The 19,647-nt window shown below is 44.9% G+C and overlaps 1 protein-coding gene and 1 long non-coding RNA gene across 2 annotated transcripts in view; one reads left to right on the top strand and one right to left on the bottom strand.

The window, feature by feature from the left end:
* Positions 1 to 19,647, bottom strand: part of PRKCE (protein kinase C epsilon) — a 311,931-nt gene that overhangs the window by 283,836 nt on the left and 8,448 nt on the right. The gene's annotated exons all lie outside the window — the stretch shown is intronic.
* LOC310702910 lies at positions 1,344 to 11,668 on the top strand. The gene is made up of 3 exons (XR_014523780.1): positions 1,344 to 5,035; positions 6,174 to 6,315; positions 9,952 to 11,668. It is a non-coding gene; the product is annotated as an uncharacterized lncRNA (long non-coding RNA).

Below are 19,647 nucleotides of genomic sequence, written 5' to 3'. Positions count from 1 at the left end.
TGATACATTGCTTCTTTCAGAGACTTGCATAGTCTTCAAAGACTTTCAGAGACTTATAAGACTTACGTTTATTTGTTTTCAAGAGAATCCATTAAGAGTGTATATTGTGTGACTTTCAGAGATTCAGAAGTTTTCTGTTTATGTGATTTCATATATTTCATATTATATAGAGTGTATATTGATATCGTATCATTGTATTTGGTCATCGTGTTGCCTTGCATATTACTGACTATTGTTTGCAACACAGGGGCTAAATTGTTTGGTCACCAGTGGCCACGCATGACTGGCGTTGTAGTCCAGAAACATCTGGAACGCCACAGGTTCCTTGTCTCTCCTTTGGATTTAGAATTCCAAAATCTACAGACAATGCTGAGCTAAATTAAATATTGTTGGGTTGCATTAGCACTGCAGGCAGTTTGAGTGGCACTTAAGAGGCACAGCCTTGCCGGGCAGTTCTTCTGCCTTTTACCACAAACAGGCAAGCAAGAGAAGCTCCTTTTAAGATAGCATAGTCAAAGCAATGTTTCTAAGAAGCACATCACTAGTAGCAGACCGTGAGCGGACGATCTGTATCTAGACAACCAGTGATTATTTTAAAACAGCGCTTTCTTTATTTTGGTGTATTTGTTGTCTTGATTACTTCACGCTTGCGTGGTTTATGTGTGTCCACTGCCAAAGCTTATGTACACTGCTGAGTAATTGAAAAAGGAGGACACAGAAACCCGGGCATCCCATCATCCCTGGTAACACAAATATTGGGCCATGTGATTGGCACCTGGGCCTCTCAAGAGGACAGAAAGTCTCTCACGCATGTTGCTGGGTCTATTCACCTCCCCCTCTTACCTGCTACTCTTGTGATTTGCCTCCCCACTCATTGTGGGTTTCCGTTCTTATTCTTCATCCTTTCAACCCTCTTTTCTCTTTTTCTCATAATTTTCTCAGTATCAGTCCCGGGGTTGGCAACCTGCAGCCCATGGGCCACAAGCAGCCCACAGGAGTCATTTAAATGACCCATGAGCCGCCCCCGAACTGAGCCACCCGCTCAGCGAGTCTCCGTGCGCTGCGCTAAACTGGTGCAGCGTGGAGTGGGGACTCACTTCCGTGGTGCCGGAAATCGCATCTGCAGAGATGCAGACACCAGAAATTGCGTCTGTACAGACACGATCAGGCCCACGGAGCGATCTCTGCGGGAGTGAACTGACCCAGGCGAGGTAAACCTTGCTGACCCCTCTCACGGTCCCTGTTGTTCCCCTTTGCCTTTTCTCACCCCCACCTTCTTTTTCTCTCCTCACTTCCCCGCTAGGGCTGGGCGATACCTAGTTTTCAACGTCACGATATGCCGATAGAGTGGTGCATCGGGTTAAGAACTTAATTCGTTCTGGAGGTCCGTTCTTAACCTGAAACTGTTCTTAACCTGAAGCACCACTTTAGCTAATGGGGCCTCCTGCTGCCGCCGGAGCACGATTTCTGTTCTCATCCTGAAGCAAAGTTCTTAACCCGAGGTACTATGTCTGGGTTAGCGGAGTCTGTAACCTGAAGTGTCCGTAACCTGAAGTGTCTGCAACCCGAGGTACCACTGTATATCACAATGTCTGAAATAAGGGTAGAGCTATGTAGAGGCCCTGGCTAGCTTCACAATTTTTCCTCCATCATGGTTGTTGCCGGTGCCTGATCTTGTGATTCGCTGCCCCCCTGCCTGAGGCTGGGCAGAGCTGAACTGTCAAAGTTAACAGAGTTAACAACGGTTACAGGAATTGAGAGAAGCGTTGGCTGGCTTCGCGATTTTCCCCACCAGTGTGGTGTAGTGGTTAAGAACCGGGTTCGCGTCTCCGCTCCTCCACATGCAGCTGCTGGGTGACCTTGGGCTAGTCACACTTCTCTGAAGTCTCTCAGCCCCACTCACCTCACAGAGTGTTTGTTGTGGGGAAGGAAGGGAAAAGGAGAATGTTAGCCGCTTTGAGACTCCTTAGGGTAGTGATAAAGCGGGATATCAAATCCAAACTCTTCTCCTTATTGTGATTTTTGCATAGCACACGCACGCACACACACACACACACACACACATTTTGATTCGCGATATATTTCCAGGTCGGAAATTATGAAACCGACACCACGATATGGACTTCAAACTGGTTTTGGATGGTATATCTATATATCTATCGCCCCGCCTTACTTACTGCTTCCACAAAATACTTTTCTTTCCCTTCATAGCCTTCTCAGGGAAGTGGGACATCATTCAAGTCATAGTTGCGCAGGACCAAGCTTTGGAACGTCTTCCAATATCAGCACTCAAACTGAGAGAATGTAAATCAGTAAGGAGCAGCGGCAGCCGTGAATGCAGTTCACCACTAGTTAAGACATTACATGGTAGAAGTCAATAACTGGGGAAAGGGACTGTTTTAAAGTCTGCGAGTTTCTGCAGCTTTCTGCCCCAGTTGGATACACCAGCACTGATATCTGGCCTGGGCTGGCAAGCCGCCATTTTAAATTTCTCACAGTGTCTCCAACATTGTAGTGCTGTCTGAAGCATTGTGGGAGATCAAAATGGCCACCTGCTGCACCTGCATCACGCAAGCCCATGGCCAGGGGCCCACCAGATACAGGAGAACAACTTGCCATATGGCCCCTCAGACTTTGAGGGCCCAAGATCTAGACTGGCTTGAACCCTCTCAATTAAGCATTGCCTAGAAAGTTAAGGATGGGGAGTAAATAAATCCAAATCACCAGAGAGAACAGATTCTGTTCTTTCACTAGTACATTTGGGACTCCATGCCCACTTCTAAAAAAAACCACCTGGTTTTTAAATTCTGCAAGAACATTTGCACCCCAGGGGAAGGCAATATTTTGCATCAGAGGCTTTTGGCAGGTTAAGAGAGGGTGTGATTACACGTCTGTCTTGGTTAGAGGCGAGCTAATTCTACCGTAGCAGATGGAGGAAGTTATCGCACTCATATGCAACCCACCTCAAATGCCTGCTAAGCAAAAATAAATCTATTGATCCACAGCAAAGATATTTTCGAGGAGATGCTGTACACAACAACAGGGATTGTCAGAAAAAGGAAAAAAAAAACATATTGCAAGTTTGGGATGGTAACTTGAAGGCACGCTCCCTGCATTTCAGAAACAGATTGAGATGGGGAGAATAAGCACATGGGGCTGCAGAAAAGGCAATCGACAGAGCAGAGCAGGTCATGGGCAGAACTACTCTAAACACCCGTCAACCACGCGGCCATAAAACTCGCCTGACCAGTTCCAATTGGGCAACGCCAGGGAGAATTTATTCCCTATAAGCATTGCTGCAGCTTATTAAGTAGAGAGACACGGCTGTCAAGCAGGAAGTTGCAGGAACACTGGGCTGGTCCAATCTGTTTTGAGCCAGACAAATTAATTGGAACGACTTTCAAACAGTTTTGTGGCTGTAATTCTGCAAACAGTAGTCTATTCATGTCATCTGTACAATGTGTTAAGTGGGTTTCTACATAAACAAGATTCCAGTGGCTATTGCTCAGGCCTGCCTCCTTCATTGCCTACTTGATGAGCTAAATCAACCCGGACAGTACCTACAATGCACATAAAACAGATCCAGAACTCACCCCAAACCAGGCCCCTTTTTATAGAAGGGCCCCCTTAGCCCTAGGCAGCCCAGAGAGCAGAACCTCCATCTTTCAGAAAGCATCACTGAGAGGCAAAAAGGCAACTAAGAAAGCTATCTCTGTTAATTTATTAACGAATAACAACAACAACAACAATGACAATTATTATTATTATTATTATTATTATTATTATTATTATTATTATTATTATTATTATTATTTGCCCTAAGGTCCTGGAACAGTTACAACAATTAAAACACCATGTGAAAAACAGTTTAAAACAACTTACAATTAACTGAAATAAAACAGGTCCAAAAAACATCTCTCTCAAGTGTCAAAAGCCAGGGCAACGACTATAGAAATGCAACAATGGATCATGTACAAAATCCAGTGATGTACAGTGCAAATTCCAGCACTAGCTGGTGGTGCAGTAGGGTGGAGACAGCCTCCTGCCGCCGGCATCGCTGCAACCTGCCAAGGTGAGCCACCAGGAGTGGTGGCTTGGCCCCGGTGGCGCATACATGCAGCCTTGACCTTGCTGCTGCCTTGTCCACTCGATCCTTATCCATCCACGAAAGCTGCAGTGGTGCTGATGTCCGGAGACTGGCTTCAAGGCTCTGCCCCAACCCGCTGCCGAATGCCATGAAGGACAACAGATACTGCCAACATTCCTTTTGGGCAGTTGCAGGGACATCAAGATGAAAACTCACCCAGTCATTTTGTTCTTATTCCCCTGATTTTCCCCTAGTTTTCCACCAGGCCTGAGAAGGCATGGCCTTGACTGACTCCAGCTACAAAAGCTGAGGCTGTTGAACAAACTATTGGGCTGGGGTTTTGTTGTTATGGGGGGGGGGTCTTGCTGTTGGTTTTCTGTATCTTTAATTTAGATTCTGTTGTGATTTGTGTGGAAAGTGTTTGTTTTGTTTTTGTATTTTTTTTAACGTTTAATTTATTGTTTATGACTACTTTTCTTCTGTTGTACTTAGGTATTTCCCCCCCCCCCATGTTCTAAGCCACCTTGAGCATCTTTCTGAAATGTATGTATAAAAAAGCATACAAAGTTATCCAAATACATTGATAATCCAAACACATACAATATATAAAAGACTAGATAGCCACCGCTGAAAAAAGCAGGCAACTTTAGCTTTAAAGATCTTGGCTAAGTACCCCTAAAGTTTCGGGAGTATCATCCCTCAACAAATATTGGATTACAGACTCTTCATAAATCGATATTTTAAGCTGTAAGGGAGTCACTAGGAGGTCTCTGTGATTGGAGTCGAGAAGAGGGCAATCCAAAATTATGTGATGTATTGTATCTGGTGTTTTCTTTTTTACATATACAGTACTAATTTTTATTAATTTTTCTGTTTTACAATTTCTCAGCGCTGGGCTGAGATGAATGCTGAGAGGAATGCCGGGGGAATCAGTGTTTTAGTGATAAGGTGAGAAGGAAAACAATGTATGTATAAGGTATTCCTTGTTTGTTTGTTTGTTTGTTTGTTTGTTTGTTTGTTTGTTTGTTTGAAATGAAAACAAGGCTGGAATACATCAAAACACTACATCCCAGAAGCAATGTAACGTTAAACTGCCTTCCCCTCCCATGCATCAATTCTGAATATTTTTAAGAGGCATATTAGGCATGTTGCAAAAACAAAACAAAAACAAAAATCTGGTCCACTTTAAAGAAAAAAGACACTGCAAATGTCAAGAGATGCTCCGTTCAAGGTACAGTGGTGCCTCGCAAGACGAAAATAATCCGTTCCGCGAGTCTCTTCGTCTAGCGGTTTTTTCGTCTTGCGAAGCAACCCTATTAGCGGATTAGAGGATTAGCACTATTAGCGGTTTAGCGGCTATTAAAGGCTTAGCGGCTTAGCGGCTAAAAGGCTATTAGCGGCTTAGAAAAGGGGGGGGGGAGCGAAAAAATCACAAGACTTGCAAGACGTTTTCGTCTTGCGAAGCAAGCCCATAGGGAAATTCGTCTTGCGAAGCGCATCAAAAAACGGAAAACCCTTTCGTCTAGCGCGTTTTTCGTCTAGCGAGGCATTCGTCTTGCGGGGCACCACTGTACTGGAATATTTTAGTGCAAAATTTGATAACCCTGCTGCCAAGAGAAAGGCCAACCATCTCTGCTGTGGGGAAAAAAATCTGATATTGCAGTGGGTTGAAGTGAGTCAGAAGCAATGTAAAACCATGGTTTGGCATTCTGTGGATGGGCATTGCTGGACCCCCAGCTAGAAACTTGGTTTCAAGTCTACAAGCAAACCATGGTTTACTGGCTCAGGGAGGAAATGGCAAACTGTGCCTTTCCTGACTCCAGGAAGAAGAAGAGTTTGGATTTGATGTCCTGCTTTATCACTACCCAAAGGAGTCTCAAAGTGGCTAACAATCTCCTTTTCCCTTTTCTTCCTCACAATAAACACTCTGTGAGGTGAGTGAGCCTGAGAGACTTCAGAGAATGCATAAACCATGGCAAGTCAGTATATGAAACCATGATTCAAAGAGGGTCTGGAAACCATGGTTAAGCAACCCTATCTTCTCTACACATTTGTTAGGCACACATTATATTTCTGCATTCCACAGATTTCAAGTCTTCAGCTTTACTTCCTAATATTCAACCCAGCTTCCCAGAGATTGTAGCACTTGCCAAATGATCTTCTCACACTTCAAATCTTGCTTAGAAGAAGAAGAAGTTTGGTCTCCGATCCAAACTTTGGATTAAGCAGTAAGGATTTTGAAAGATTTGTGACAAGCTACTCAGACTTAAATTAGAAAAAGGGGGGACTCACTTGGCTAGAGTACATGTCCTTTCTAAAGAGACTGTAACTGCCAGAATATTTTAAAACATGTCAGTTTTGATGCCCACAAATTCATTTAAACAAGGCTTGAGTCTTGACAAACTAACAGTATGGTTTCTTCATCCTGTATGAGTGTTTTATTATCAGAGACTGGATAGCAATAAGACCCTTCACGTTTATGTGTTTTAATCCTGTATTTTTAAAAAATAAAATGAGATGTTTTCCTGGACAGGCCTGAGAATTCAGGTGGAAAATGGCATTTGGGCAGATTCTCTGCAAATCAGAAAAATGTCCAGGAAAACCTGGACATATGGCAAGGGGGTATAAAATATTTTAAAAGTCATTTTAAATAGTTCAGCAACATTTGTCCAGATTTTCACTTTTGAGAATATGGCAACCCTACTTCAAGCAAAAAGGAAACAAAATGATGAATGTAAAGCTATAAGACAATCAAGAGAATAAAACTGATTATCCAATGCTTTTAAGAAACGAAAGCTATAAATTCAAATGGTTTCATATACGAAATTGTTTTATATACGCTCTTACTGTTAAATCGCTTCAAGATGTTTCCCGAGAAGTGAATCATAAACGGAACGAGACAAACAAATCATATCAAATGTGTTCAAATACGTTATTTTCTAAATGGTTGGAAATGTGTACGTAGAAGTTTTATTTCCCCTACGCACACCCCAAAATTGGCAAAAAGTACCAGTCACCAGGTGCTGTAGAAGTGGTCTGTTCTCTATCCAACCTCAAGGAACTGCTATATTTTCTGCAGTGTACCCTAAAAGTAGTGCCTGCTTTCTGCTGGTAAACAACAGGCACCCCCAAATGTAGCTCTGCTGACCACAGGTCCTCTCTTCTTTAAATCAGCCCTTTTGCACGTTTGAAAACGGCTATCACACTTCCCCCATAATCTTCTTTTCTCTAAGCTAAAGATGCCCTGGTCTTCCCAGCCTTTTCCCACATGGCCTAGATTCCAAAGCCCTTATTATCTTCAGCGCTGTTCTGCAAACCCAGCTCCCTTCTCAGTTTCTTGGAGCACGACGTGAAAAGCTACCGTAGCTACTGATCTCACATGCAACTGCCATCATTTCCCAGGGAACATTCTCTATTTCCTGGACCCTGCGCTTGGTGAATCAAGGCTCCCCATTTTGTTTTCCGTGTGTGTGTGTGTGTTGTGTGTGCTAGACCTGTCATTGATCAGGGTTCAGTTCTCTCTGCAGGGAAAGCCTGCAGGACTTAAATTTAGGATGGCCGCTTACATATCACTAAGGAAACAGGAAATTCATCAAAAGAAATCACCTTGAGTCAAAGGACGCAACTTTGCATCAGCTAATTTATACACATAGGTGCAATTTAATATATAATTACTATAATTAATCCAAAAATATTATCATCAAGGCCAGCTGGCGCTACATGGCAAAATACCTGGGCAAAGGTTTGCTTAAATAATTTCTAAACCGCTTTGTACAATGACCTCTCTATAAAGCTTACAGGCATATAACAATCACACAAAGCGCATTTGCGTGTGTCATTTTCACCAATGTATTTGTGTTTATGCACGCTTTCCCCCAATATATGCACTTTCAACAATGTCTGGTTATCAAACCGCATAGCAAAATTTGGATAATGGTGAAGTTCGAAGGACAGCTGTGTTTCGGTTCACCTACTGATTAAGAAAGTGCTTCAAATTGAATTATTTTCCTTATCCTTAACCTTACCTGATTAGGTGAGAGCTCCCTTGACTCACTCTGGCTGCCAGCCCTTGGTACCTATGTGGGTAGGTCTCAGCCTCCTAAATTGCATTTTGAATACAGTAAACTGCCCAGTGTGATCTTTGGATGAAGGGTGGTCTATACATTTAATAAATAATAATAATAAAATAATACTATAGTGGAAAAGCAAAGTCTTCCATATGCATCACCCTGGACATTTTATGCATGCTGCACTGATAAAACTCAATGAATAAGAAAGAAGAACAGTATCGTTAGAAGGGAAAGGACGTCTGCTCCACGAGTCTGCTATGAACACAGCATGTTGAAGCATAAGAAGAGGTCAACGTGCGGCTGACCTGCACTAAAATGATTATGATTTAATTCCGTGTCCTCTGGTTACAGCAGAACTCCTGGCTCTGTCAGCTGCAGTGAGTTATCACAGCAGGCAAGGGGAGGCCAAGGAAAAAGCTGAGAAGCAGGGGCAGTCACTGAGGCAACCTTTACAATTAAATCAGCACACAGAGAGCAGCAGTTTGTTGGCTACAGCATGATCCTTGCAAGGGCTACTGCCAGAGTCCCCAAATGAATGTGTTCTGTACCCTGCGTGTGCATCTCGTTTATCTGTTCTTTTCCTTCCTTCTATCCATACCAGCCTCTGCTGGAGGAATATCCTTTCTCAGCGAAGAGTTTCGTTTTGAGTAAAGAAGCTCGCTGGTGCAAAATGCAGCGCTTTAGAAGTGGAGACTGACAAACTGGAACGTGTCCAGAGGAGGGCAACCAAAATGGTCAAAGGCCTGGAAACGATGCCTTATGAGGAACGGCTAAGGGAGCTGGGCATGTTTAGCCTGGAGAAGAGGAGGTTAAGGGGTGATATGATAGCCATGTTCAAATATATAAAAGGATGTCACATAGAGGAGGGAGAAAGGTTGTTTTCTGCTGCTCCAGAGAAGCGGACACGGAGCAATGGATCCAAACTACAAGAAAGAAGATTCCACCTAAACATTAGGAAGAACTTCCTGACAGTAAGAGCTATTCGACAGTGGAATTTGCTGCCAAGGAGTGTGGTGAAGTCTCCTACTTTGGAGGTCTTTAAGCAGAGGCTTGACAACCATATGTCAGGAGTGCTCTGATGGTGTTTCCTGCTTGGCAGGGGGTTGGACTTGATGGCCCTTGTGGTCTCTTCCAACTCTATGATTCTATGATTCTATGAATCGGAAAGAAAGCGTTGCAGCGTGGGATATTTCAGCTCACCCCGCCAGCCTGCCATGGCTTCTATGGTTCTGCGATACTTCATTCCATTCCCCCTCCCCAGCAGTAGACACTCAGCACTCTCGGTCATCTTCAGAGGATTTGGGGGAACCCCCTCCCGATGTTTTTTTTCCAACTTCCACAAACCTAAGGATTTCCCCAAGGATACTGATGCTGCCTGGTTGTTTCTCTGCAGCCCCATTTTGGCCACAAAGCCATTATAACTCATGGCTTAAGTTAATTGCTATTCTATTTTACTAGTGTTATGATCAGTCTCCCCCAGTGTGATGTGGCCAGGTGGTCCAAGCTGTACTCAAACTCAAAGGGAGGGAGCTTTTGAAACCCACAAGTCTCCCCCACAAAGAAAACCTGACTCCCTCAATTTAATTTGTTCATTTATATCTTGATGGCATCAATCTGTCTCGGGAGACAATGGAGCAGTGAGCCTTTGGGGTTAAAGATAAAATGTTGGAAGGTTGCAGCGCTTGCTGTGGCAGTAGAGACCAAAGCAGGGGAGACATGTTTTGTTGCAGCTGGGGCAGATGAAGGCGTCCAGTTGTGCTGCTACAGATGCACCTTGGCTTTCTTTCTTCGCAGAAGTCATTCCTCCTCTGGTCACTGCTCTGGATACACAACCTGACCGCCTGTCGCCAGGCACTGCGGTCACCATGCGGCAGGGTTGATGTTGCCAGCCTTCATGCCAACCGCAGACTGTCTCGCCAGAGTGGTGCATGCTCTGGTTATCTCCCGCATGGACTACTGCAATGCACTCTATGTGGGGCTACCTTTGAAGGTGAAACTACAACTAATCCAGAATGCGGCAGCTAGACTGGTGACTGGGAGCGGCCGCCGAAACCACATAATACCGGTCCTGAAAGGCCTACATTGGTTCCTGGTACGTTTCCGAGCACAATTCAGTGTTGGTGCTGACCTTTAAAATGGCCTCGGCCCAGTATCCTGAAGGAGCGTCTCCACCCCCATCGTTCTGCCCGGACATTGAGGTCCAGCACCGAGGGCCTTCTGGTAGTTCCCTCACTGCGAAGTTACAGGGAACCAGGCAGAGGGCCTTCTCGGTAGTGGGACCCGCCCTGTGGTACACGCTCCCACCAGATGTCAAAGGAAAAAACAACTACCAGACTTTTAGGAGACATCTGAAGGCAGCCCTGTTTAGGGAAGCTTTTAATATCTGAAGGACTATTGTATTTTAATATTTTGTTGGAAGCCGCTCAGAGTGGCTGGGGAAATAATAATGATGATGATGATGATGATGATGATGATGTCACGTTTGCAGAGTTGGTCTGCCAACAAGGCTGATGCCCGTTGTATCTAGTAATAATTGCAAAACAATTCCCTTTCTGCAGTTGATTCCAATACACACCCAGCCCTGATTTCTTACTAGGGCACACTAGGGCATGTGATAACTCCTTAGTTATCCATCTTGTGGATGTCTCTTTAACAACAGTTTTAATTGGGTGATCTAAGGCTTCAGCTCCATGCCTCCGAAGGCTTCACCTGCTGTTTATGCCAATCAGCCCTCTCTTAAAGGGACAGAAACAGTCCAGAACTTTTAGCTTTCTGGCCAGTTGGCAACCCTTGGTTCCCAGAAAACTTTTTCAAGGTCTGAAAGCAGACCTTGGAATGCTGTTGTCTGATCCTTACCAGGCTTACTCAAAAGCAAGCCCTATTTATTTTACTTGTAAAACTAACATCCTGGCCACATGGGGCAACAGGCGCATCACGCCAAAGATTAACAAAAACAAATGTCTTTTATTTTTTAAAAAACACCAGAAAGATCTTTCTCATGCACAAGATTTACTCCTAAAAAGTTCAGCCATTACCCACATTGCCCCACCCTAAATAAACTCCAAAACACAATAAAGAAGTCCTTTGCTAGCTTCCTAAAGCTTAAAAAACAACTCAAAACTGGCAAAGCTCTCTAGGGCGAGAATGCCACGCCAAGAGCAAAATGCATTCTTAAATCCTGCAGAGGGTGGAGAAAGCTACTTTGGGGGGCAATTTAGAGGGGGGGGGACACCAGATGGAAGGTTTAAGTGCTCCTTATACTGCTTTCTGCGCTGCCTTCCTAAGAATAAAACTGGCATTTTTGCTTTAACTGGTGTTGTGATTTTCATGGGGTGTGAACAGGAACCTTAGGGACATCCATGCGTTGTTGGACTTCAACTGCTATCAGCCCCAGCCAGCCTGGGCAATGGTGAGGCATGATGGGAGTTGTAGTCCAACAACACATGGAAGGCACCAGGCTCCCAACCATTCTAAAAAGTATGGCTCTCGGTCCTATTTATTTATTTACTACATAAATGACACAACCGTGATTGGGCTCATCTCTGAAAGGGAGGGTGAAACGGATTATAGAGATGAGGTGGAGCGGCTGACAGAGTGGTGCAGAGCTAACAACTTGCTCATAAATACAAGGAAGACAAAGGAGCTTGTGGTGGACTTCAGGAGACAGAAGAGCAATGTCCAGCCACTTTTGATTGATAGGGTCTGTGTGGAGAGGGTAGCAACGTTCAGATTTTTGGGTATTGAATTACAAGAGGATCTGTCCTGGAGTGTCAACACAAGGCGGCTTGTGAAGAAGGCGCAGCAGAGACTGTACTTTTTGAGAATTCTAAGGAAAAACCATCTTCCGCAGAAACTGCTGCTTGCCTTCTATCACTGTGCCATTGAGAGCGTGCTCACTTATGGCTTATGTGTGTGGTACGGAAGCTGCACTACCCAGGACAGGATGGGGTTGTGCAGGGTTGTTAAGGCAGCAGAGAGCATTGTTGGCTGCCCACTCTCCACCTTAGAGCAGATTTATGCCACAAGGTGCCATAGGAAGGCACTGGACATAGTAAAAGATCCATCGCATCCTAGTCACTGTCTCTTCGAGCTCTTGCCGTCGGGACGGAGATACAGGACGATGAAGACAAGAACGAGCCGTCTTAAGAACAGCTTCTTCTCCAGAGCGATCTCGGCCCTGAATGGGAAGCCTGGACTTTGAAAGTCATCTAATCTTCCTTGCTATACTATACTGTATTGTTTAATTAGTGTTTTTATGGAGCAGTCAAGTAATTTCGTTGTCCCCGAGAGGAGGCAATGACAATAAAGATATTATTATTATTATTATTAAATAAGGGTACAGATGGACTACAGACCATGCTGGCTGTGGATGTTGACCTCCACTGGCATCTGGATGGCCACAGATTTATATAAAGCCAACAAATAATGTTGTTCTGCCTCTAGAGTCAGAGCACAATACTAATACTACTACGAATAGTAATTTTATTTATTATACCCCACCCATCTGGCTTGGTTGCCCCAGCCACATAAAATGACAAAATGCCAGGAGATGGAGAGCTATGGGTCAAGTCACTTAGCACACCAGGATTAACAGAGTTCAGATTCCTGGTTCTGACTGAAATCCTGACAGAATGGAGGAGCATCAAACCACTTCAACCTGGAAAAAACACAGCTTGCCTCAGTCTGTTCTTGTTTCAATCAAGATGGCTACCCTGGCGCAGAACGAGAGAAAGTGCACAGCCGTTGATAACTTAGGGTTGCCATATTTCAAAAAGTGAAAATCCAAAAACAAAAGTTGAGCTTTTTGGGGGGCAAAGTTGTTGACCTATTTTTAAGGAAACACACCAAAATCTACATTTCTGACATAGGCTGCCATACATCCGGACATTTCAGCAATTTGCACCCTGGATAACCACAACCTGCTTCCCCAAAGGTTCTTCCTTCACATCCTCCGCAACAACCTGCGTCTTTTCGAATGTGCCAATACGGAAAGGGAAGCAAGACGCAGCAACTTAAAGGAAAGTTCTTAGGGAGGAACAGAGTTCTGTTTGGACCAGGGTTGGGGAGCGTCCTCAGTTGGGGAAAGACAAGAGCTGCAATATCCCGCTTCAGATACAACAGCGAATCAAGGAGACCCCTGTCGCCTCCGCACTGAGGTAAAGTGCCAACAGACATCTCCACTGCAGTGAAATGCGATTAAGCAATACTCTCATTTAAAAAGGTAAAGGGACCCCTGACCATCAGGTCCAGTCGTGACCGACTCTGGGGTTGCGGCGCTCATCTCGCTTTATTGGCCAAGGGAGCCGGCGTACAGCTTCCGGGTCATGTGGCCAGCATGACTAAGCCACTTCTGGAGAACCAGAGCAGCGCACGGAAACGCCGTTTACCTTCCCGCCGGAGCGGTACCTATTTATCTACTTGCACTTTGATGTGCTTTCGAACTGCTAGGTTGGCAGGAGCAGGGGCCGAGCAACGGGAGCTCACCCCGTCGCGGGGATTCGAACCGCCGACCTTCTGATCGGCAAGTCCTAGGCTCTGTGGTTTAACCCACAGCGCCACCCGCGTCCCTTATACTCTCATTTATCACGAAACAAATCAGGCAGTGGAAAACAGGACAGTTTGAAAGGAGAGCATCTCGCTGACATGTCTTTGGAGCTGGCAAGACTGTGGCGTGGAAGAAATGGAAGGGGGGTTGCAATCACATGACAGTCAAACAAATCCTTGCTAACTTCCCCACCGCCACCGTCATACACACAAACCAAAAAGAAAATAAAAATTCTGAGTTTGGAAGGCCCCTTGTTTAGACAGAGGTTCTTAAATTCAGGCCAGCATATAAAGCTTAAGTGCAGCTTTATTGCATTCTTTCACAGAAACCCGAGGAATGTGCGACTAAAACCTGCGATATCTCACTTTAATTCAAGCAATGTGATCGTTTGCAATGGAGGAGCTTCCTTTTCCTCCCCTATAAGGAGGACCACAGTGCAGCCATTTTTCGGCGACTGCTTCAGAACAAGCTGCAGCAGGGCTGAGGTGGGCACTTGACAAGGCCTGTGCCACCAATTGGCGGGAGGGTGGCATACATCGCCAACCCCCGGAGCATCCCCCAACCCTGCTGTTAAAGCACAGTCATACCTCGGGTTACAAACGCTTCAGGTTGCATTTCTTCGGGTTGCGGACTGCTGAAACCCAGAAGTACCAGAACGGGTTACTTCTGGGTTTTGGCGGTCGCGCATGCGCAGAAGCGCCGAATTGCAACCCGAGCGTGCGCAGATGCGCTGTTGCGGGTTGCGGACGTGCATCCCACACGGATCACGTTCACAACCCAAGCATCCACTGTAGTCAGATGGAAGAAAACAGAAGGGACAGCTGTGGGTGAACCCCCCCTTTCCCACACAACCTGAGGCGCAGGTGGCCTTGGTGGCTAGGCGTACCTACGGCGTAGTGCTAGGACCTGGGGGTCAAGGGTTCAAATCCCCACTCGGCCATGAAGGTCCCTGGGTGACCTTGGGCCAGTCACTTTCTCTCTCTTAGCCTAACCTGCCTCACAGGGTTGTTGGGGAGGATAAAAATGGGAAGGAGACGAACAATGCCTTCCCTTGAGCCCTTTGGAGGAAAGGTAGGGTACAATTGCAATAAATAAACAAATGCAATAAATAAATAAAGCAAGCAAGCCAAAGGAGGTGGCGACTCCTCTGTCAGTCACTCGTTAAGCTTCCTAGCCGAGTGGGGATTTGAACCCTGATCTTCCAGGTCCTAGTCTGACACACTAATTTGGCCCTGAATGGCTGTGGTGAGGAACCTGGCCTGCCCTCACTTTTCTGTACCCCCTGTTCAGGAGAAAAAATCCCACAAACTCCAACACAAGGGCTAAATAATTTAGGTAATGAAGCAATCTGGATAATGTATGTTCGGATGATGATGATGATAATGTAGATTGTGGGAGGCGTTAATGCTCAAAAGAACTCAGAGATGTTATTGCAGTGATCCTTCACAACCATCATGTTTAAGCTGATAAGACTCAGGATCAAGCCCTCTCTTTCCCGTTGTCCGGCTGTGAGTGCCTCGTTTGCGTAGCCAAAGGGACACCATTCACACACTAAATGTAAAGGATGAGCTACCAAAAATTTGGAAGGTAGAAACCTGAAGAATTGATTAGAGGGGGAGACAGTAGGCAGGAATGAAAGAAGAAGAAGAAGAAGAAGAAGAAGAAGAAGAGAAGGAGGAGGAGGAGGAGGAGGAGGAGGAGAAATGGAATCTTCTCACTGCATTCATGAAGTATGCTATAAATGTTGATGAATGTAACAGTTTTTCTACGTGGTAAAATATTAATATATACGCACACATAAATGTATAATGTAAGTATTTATAATGTGTGTATGTATTAATATTTTACCACATAGAGAAACTGTCATATTCATCAACATTTATGTTATATTTATTCTTCAGTAAGAAGATTCCATTTATCTTTATTTTTTCCCGCTCTTGTCTACCACCTCTCCCTATGTAATGTGTTCATCAATGTGAGGTGTTGTTTTTAAAGATTCAATAAACTATATATTTTTAAAAAAACCCAGGAAAAATAGCAATAGCACAAAAAAGAGAGGTATGTCCTGGGGGGGGGGGAATCCCAAGCTTTGCAGAAGTACAAAAAAAGGAACAAACTCAAGGCAGGGGAGGGAAAACAACCCAATTTGGACTGTTTGGTAGACATCTATCTGCCTAATACCAGGCAAGGATATTTCCTCAGCTAGAACAGAACTGTCTAATCTGAGTGACAGCAGCTCTCCAGGGTCCTGGAGGAGAGGGCTTTCCCATCACCTCCTGCCTGACCCTTTTCCATGGAGACCCCAGGGCTTCCTCTGTAGGTCCTTCCACATGCATGGCATGTGCTCCCTTCCACTAAACTACAGTTTGGTCAATGCACTGCAATGGAAAGCATAATGCTGGTGGTCAACTAAAGAGGTTTAAAGACTCTCTCCAGGCAAATCTTTAAAAATGTAGTATAAACACTAACAGTTGGGAAACACCTGCCTGTGAGCGCTCTAGTTGGAGAAAAGCCTTTACCAAAGGTGTCACGGGCTTTGAAGACACTCGAACTCAGGACGCAAGGAAGAAACGTGCTAAGAGGAAGGCACGCTTGGCAAATCCACACTGTGATCAACTCCTGCCCGGAAACCTATGTCCCCACTGTGGAAGGACATATGGATCCAGAATTGGCCTCCTGCCAACCTAGCAGTTTGAAAGCACGTCAAAGTGCAAGTAGATAAGTAGGTACCGCTCCGGCAGGAAGGTAAATGGCGTTTCCGTGCACTGCGGCTTCGTCATGCTGGCCACATGACCCGGAAGCTGTACGCCAGCTCCCTCGGCCAATAAAGTGAGATGAGCGCCACAAGCCCAGAGTCGTCTGCGACTGGACCTAATGGTCAGGGGTCCCTTTACCTTTATCTTATGACTCTATGATCTCAACCTAATGGCTTGACTGTAGCTTGCTCTCTGTATTCAGCCCTGCACTTACTTTCCTCGATGTGACGATGGAGGACTAAGATGCCTCGTGATTCATGCGGCGGTACAGCCGCACAAGATGTGTGTCTTTCGCTCCACACGAGTCAGCTCGCTCGATGGAGATGTCCGTCGCAAACCTGGCACCCAGAAATCTCCACGTTGTCGCAACTGGACCCTCGCCGGTAGCTAAATGTGCCTCGCGCCCGGGAAATTTCGAATGCTGGAATTGGCCCATGGTGACTTAGGTGTGAAGGAAACAAACTTCTATGCATGCTCAGATGCGATTATAGATTCTATATATTACTATATATTATTCTATATATAAAGGTATTATTATATTTTTACTTTACGTACTCCAAGCTTAACACTTCGCTTTCAAAGCATGTTCCGGGGTTGAATTTTTGGCTTAAATAAACTCCTGTGTTGAATTTAACCCACTGCTCCGGCCTGGGAGTTTCTGAGCCTGGAGTTTTGCTGAAGTGAAGCAGGCATAAACCTGATCAAACCCTTGATTGGGAGGCTGGCAGGAACCTCTTGTAAGAGCAGGACAGAACTATCTGCATTTTAAAAAATGCTTCAGGTCCTGTTTTCAAAAGGCACAATTAACAATTAATCCTATGCATAGTTTCGGGGGGAATATATCCTCACAACAGTGTTATGGTTATTATTCCTTGAGGCAGAAAGATAGCATTTTTCTTAAAAAAACCACCACAATAATATTCCCATTTTACAGATGTGGAACAAAGTAAAGAGGAAAATCAGTGGGGCTTAAGGTCATAAGACGAACCCTTCTAGATCAGATCAAGGCCTTTCTAGGCTAGAATCCTGTTTCCTACAATGGCCAACTGGATACCTATGGGAAGCCAGCTGTTCTTGCCTAATGTTGTTCCCCCGGAAATTGTTCTTCAGCGCCTCTGATTCTGAAGGTAGTCACAATGGCGAGTAGCTTTTCACAGCCTTATTAAAAGCACACGTGATTGCAGCCAGGTAGCTTACAGACATATGAACCTAGAGTCCTCATTTCCAGGCCCGGAATGTTCTCCTCCCTATTACACAAACTCACTTCAAAGCAAAATTATCAGAGCATCAGTTGTACACTCCCAGATAAGTCTACACCCAGCCTCCTAATTGTGACAAAACAGGCTGCATGTTAGCTTTGAGCCTGATGTGCTAAGGTCAGAAGCTTGGATTTATTATTTATGTAGAACCATCAATTCAACAAGGTGCTTTGTAGGGTGGTGTGTGTGTGTGTGTGTGTGTGTGTGTGTGTGTGTATGTGTATATATATATATATATATATTTGCTTTCGTAGATTTTCACGGGTACAGGAATGCAGGTTTTGGTGTCTTCGGGTGTCTTCCCGTGTAAGAGTTGGGGTGTCTAGGCGACGTTTCGACGAGGTCTCACTCGTCATCTTCAGGCTGGAAGATGACGAGTGAGACCTCGTCGAAACGTCGCCTAGACACCCCAACTCTTACACGGGAAGACACCCGAAGACACCAAAACCTACATATATATATATATATATATATATATATATATATATATATATATATATAAAATCCACCTTTAGGAGTTTACAATCTAAAGTTCATCAAAGAAGGGAGAATACAACAAAAAGGGGAAGAGCCTGTAACAACGTACTAATATTATAAATAGAGGACTGGGACATTGAACTAAAAGGATGAATTTGAATTTGAGGAGGATTATAACAGAGCTGGGAGGTAACAGTGGAAAGATGCTCTGGCAGAGAATTCTAAGCATAAAAGTTGACCAGTGCCAATCAAAGCCCTTCCTACAAAGCACACATTTGTCACTGTCATGCCATAGCACTTCATCCAAGCTGGCCTATTAGCAATGCCATTCATTTTTCTTCACTATGGCTGCAATGGTTGATCTTCTCAGAGAACGCTCTTAAGAAGTCAGTGGTATTTGAGATGCATGTGCACTGGGTTACAGCCTTTTGGGCTGTATCCAACCTTTGTCCTATTCAAAGTAAGCCCGTTGAAATTAATGGATGTGACAAATGTAGGTCCATGGATTTCAGTGGATCTACTCTGAGCATAACTTGGCTGCCTATATAGCCCTGCAGTTGGTTTTTGCAATGTTTGCCAGCCAGTTATTAGAACTTGCAGCCTGCAAGCATCAAGGAATCTTTGCCCTATTCTAGGCATGAGCTTATGGTCTGAAGCTCAACATCAAAAAAACGAAGATCATGGCCACTGGGCCCATCACCTCCTGGCAAATAGAAGGGGAAGAAATGGAGGCAGTGAGAGATTTTACTTTCTTGGGCTCCATGATCACGGCAGATGGTGACAGCAGTCACGAAATTAAAAGACGCCTGCTCCTTGGGAGAAAGGCGATGGCAAACCTAGACAGCATCTTAAAAAGCAGAGACATCACCTTGCCAACAAAGGTCCGTATAGTTAAAGCCATGGTTTTCCCAGTAGTGATGTATGGAAGTGAGAGCTGGATCATAAACAAGGCTGATCGCCGAAGAATTGATGCTTTTGAATTCTGGTGCTGGAGGAGACTCTGGAGAGTCCCGTGGACTGCAAGAAGATCAAACCTCTCCATTCTGAAGGAAATCAGCCCTGAGTGCTCACTGGAAGGACAGATCCTGAAGCTGAGGCTCCAATACTTTGGCCACCTCATGAGAATAGAAGACTCCCTAGAAAAGACCCTGATGTTGGTTGGGAAAGATTGAGGGCACAGGAAGAAGGGGGCAACAGAGGACGAGATGGTTGGACAGTGTTCTCGAAGCTACCAGCATGAGTCTGACCAAACTGCGGGAGGCAGTGGAAGACAGGAGTGCCTGGCGTGCTCTGGTCCAGGGGGGTCACAAAGAGTCGGACACGACTAAACGACCAAACAACAACAACAGGCATGAGCTTTTCCATTCTGTAGTTCATGATGTTCCCTGAGCATCAAACCTTTAAAAGCCAGTGTTCAACACTCTAGAAAAATCATACCAGTCTCAAAACCTGT

The sequence above is a fragment of the Podarcis liolepis genome, assembly GCF_965112155.1.
Source record: "Podarcis liolepis genome assembly, chromosome: 3".
Taxonomy (NCBI): Eukaryota; Metazoa; Chordata; class Lepidosauria; order Squamata; family Lacertidae; genus Podarcis; species Podarcis liolepis.
Note: the sequence above shows the minus strand (reverse complement) of the source record. Positions and strands in the feature narration are given on the sequence as shown.